The following is a 3,907-nucleotide window of genomic DNA, read 5'->3' as shown; positions in this document are numbered from 1 at the left end:
TTTTTTTCTTAATTTTTTTATTAATTTTTTTTTAATTGAAAATAATATTTTATTATTATTTTTATTAGTGGGATATGTATCCCATTTGTGGCCATAGGATTTCTGAGATGAAATCCTAGTCATGAACTGGATATTCTCCAGTCCATAATGGACTGGAGAGGATCCTGTTCCGTTAAAGACAACTTTAATTTCAAGTAATGACATGTACCACGTGGGCATTATAAGATTGTAGGGCTTGAGAATCGCCTAAAGGCCCATGGCCCGAACGGCCTGATTCCAATAGGTGCCAAGCCATCAGCTCATGGAACACTGTGTACTAATAGCGAAGGGGAACCCAATTTACAATCTCTATAATCGCCATCATCTTTTCCTTGTCAATGGTGGCGGATCTAAAAATTCGTATTAGGAGGGGTGGAACTAAAATAATAGTTTTTAAAAAAAATTTTGGAATGGCGAGAGAAGGAGGAGTAGGGGTTAGGGTCAAGAAAACTAAAAAAACAATCCTTAGAAAAAAAAATATTCAAAAATTTTTGGAGGGGCAGGTGCCCTTGCCAGCCCCCCTTTATATCCACCACTGCTCGTCATTCCTGGCTTACACACTTTACCTTTTTCCTGCTAAGTTGAGTGTCGGAAGGCTTAATAGGCAAGTGCTAGTGAACCACTCTAATCGTTCTTTCTTCTTGCAGGTCATACCCTTGAGCTAGCCGGCATGGAGCTAGTGTGGTATGAGACACCAACAAAAATAGTGATGTGATATATTGTATTACTCTTTAATTTCAAAATTTGCATTTAATTATACATTTAATTTGAATATAAGAAAAAATATTAAAAATCCCTATCAACTAACAGTCATTTTTAAAAAAATCCCATGAATTTTAAAGTGTGCTAAAGTGATACATCAAACTGCTGCCAAAAACGAAACATTTTTTTTTATTATATTCATATAATATCCTTATTCTCTTAAAAACTAAAATAAAAAAAAATGTATATATATATATATATATAAATTAAACACAACATATAAAAGAAGTTCAAATAAAACATATGATATATATGATTATATGTATTATTTGTTATTATATAATCATATGATTTAATGATCAATTCATCATGTGATATAATCATATCAATTATAGTGATAATATTACTAAAATTAGAATTATAATACATTAATACTTGAATTGTATTTATAAGTAACACATTGTTTAATCCAATATCAATTACATAATTTGATATTATACGAATCACATTATAATTGTATATTAATATAATTCACTTGAATAAAGTATTTGAATTGTCATTGAATCATATGATTAAGTATTGATATTATACATTTATACTATTAATATGCATATATGTATAATTATAATTTATAACATATATAGACTTATAAGTTTATAACATACATTAGAACTAAGTCTCTAGGTACTTAAGTGTTATATTAGTATAAATTGGTATACCTATGACTTATGTCATATTATATATGTATAATTTGTTATTATATAATCATATAAATTAGAATGATAATACATTAATACTTCAATTGTGGTTATAAGTAACACATTAGTAAATCTAATGCCAATTACTTAATTTGATATTATACGAATCACATTATCATTGTATATTAATAATATGATTAACTTGAATAAAGTATTTGAATTGTCATTGAATCATATGATTAAGTATTGATCTTATACATTTATATTATTCATATGCATATACGTATAATTATAATTTATAACATATATAGACTTATTAGTTTATAATATACATTGTAACTAAGTCTCTAGATATTTAATTATTGTATTAGTATGAATTGGTATACTTTTGTGTTATGTCATATTATATATGTATAATTTGTTATTATGTAATCAAATGATTTAATGATCAATTGATCATGTGATATAATCATATAAATTATAGTGATAATATACTAATACTCAAATTGTGATTTAATTATCTAAAAAAAAATTATGATTTAATGATCAAATGATTATGTTATATGTATAAATATTATTATAATTATAATTATAAAAATATATTATATAAAAAGACAGTTGGCGGTTAGCGGTTACGGCTAGTAAACCCAATAACCTCTAACCGCTAACCACTAGGCTGTTATAGCGGTTAGGCGGTTAATGCGGTTAAGCTGTTAACGGTTAGTGGATATAGCGGTTAGCGGTTAGTAAACCGCTCGCATTGACACCCCTATGTGAGACTCTTTGCCGCAATTACATGTCCTTCATAGTAAATTTGTCAAAGTAAATTTAGTTATTTGATATGTTTTGCCATCAAGTTAAACACCTAATTTGGATGAAGCCAGCAAATCGACATCTAAATTTTAAAATAAGTTTTGAGTTGCAATGAATTAAAATTTAAGGATCGAAGTAATATGTGAGTGGTAGTAAGAGGAAAGTATAACTTATTCTTTCTTTTTTTCTATTTCTTTTCGGAAAAGATGTTTTAACAATGAAGATAAATTTAGTACATATTACAAAAGAAATATTACATTAGAACCATCATGGATGATTCATTTGAAGTACAATATGCATTGACAAAAAAGTTTTTACAAAAAAATGTAAAATGGGTTGAAGATTCGACATGCATGATTTCAATTTTGACAATGTTTTATTGTGCCAAAGGAATGAGTTCAATAGTTAGATTCATGTTGATCATTTCAATTGAATCTTTTGTTTCGCGCTCATGGCCATCCTTTGTGTGAGCTAATTCAGTTGCCAAAGACTCCTTTAGTTCGACCACCACCTGACTCGTAGTTGGCCTTTTAGCAGAAGTTGTAGATACACAAACCATTGCTATTTCGACAGCTTTCTATGTGGAGTTGATGTTGAAATTTCCTCGCAACCTTGTATCAACAATAGTTTTTATATCTCCTTTAGCTAGCAATAAGCTCACCCATTGACTTATGTGAGTCCTTTCATTAGATTTTTCTATTGCAGGCCGACTTGTGATTATCTCTAAAAGAACGACTCCAAAACTATAAACATCACTTCTCTAAGTTAGCCAGTTTGATATGTAGTACCTGCAAGTCAAAGAATGTTAAATATTTCATATTTGTAGAAAAGTTATTCTTACAAAAGTTAGTAACTCCATTGATTTCAAATATCTTAAGATTTTTAATCTTCTCATAGATCAAAATAAACATGTCACGAATGGCCAAAATCCAATACATTTCATCTTTATTATTGCTAGATCATTTGTATTTCATTTTCATTTTATCATGGGTCACATCTTTGTAGACTGTAAATGTCAATCTTTTATTGGCAAAGAAAATGAGTTTTGAAGATGATTGCAAGTAAACAAAATAATAACAAAAATACTCACTCGGGGTCCAAATACCCAGGGGTGCCAGAAACAACGGTTGACACATGAGTGCCACCATTAGTGGGAAAAATTTTGGATAGTCCAAAATCAGCTAGTTTGGCATGAAAAATTTCATTTAACAAGATGTTTGTAGACTTCACATCTCTGTGACTTATACACTACAAGAAAGTTACTCATCAGGGGCGACTTTTTAGTCGCCCCTAATACTCAACTATTAGGGGCGACTTTTGAAAGTCGCCCATAATAGTTAAGTATTAGCGTCCACATCAAAGTGGACGCTAATAATGGGTTGAAAGGTTGACTATTAGCGTCCACTTTATAGTGGACGCTAATAAGTCGACCCTAATATACACGCGGGAATTATTCAAGGGGCGGGAAAAATTTAAGCGGCAAAAAAAAAACTTTTAGCATCGACAATAGTCGACGCTGATAGTATACCAATAGCGTCCACTTAAGTGGACGCTAAAAGCTGGAGAAAAATAAAAAAAATCAAATAAAAGATTAATAGGGTCGACTTTGTCGACCCTAAAGAGTAGGTAGAAAAATTAAAAAAAAAAAAAAAAAA

The 3,907-nt window shown here is 29.7% G+C and overlaps 1 pseudogene; it reads right to left on the bottom strand.

Moving 5' to 3' along the window:
- Nucleotides 1-2,628: 2,628 nt before the first annotated feature.
- Nucleotides 2,629-3,907, bottom strand: part of LOC132187546 (LRR receptor-like serine/threonine-protein kinase IOS1) — a 10,626-nt pseudogene continuing 9,347 nt past the window's right edge.

The sequence above is a fragment of the Corylus avellana genome, chromosome ca7 (assembly GCF_901000735.1).
Source record: "Corylus avellana chromosome ca7, CavTom2PMs-1.0".
NCBI lineage: Eukaryota > Viridiplantae > Streptophyta > Magnoliopsida > Fagales > Betulaceae > Corylus > Corylus avellana.
The sequence above is the reverse complement of the archived record's forward strand: the minus strand, read 5'-3'. Positions and strand labels throughout refer to the sequence as shown.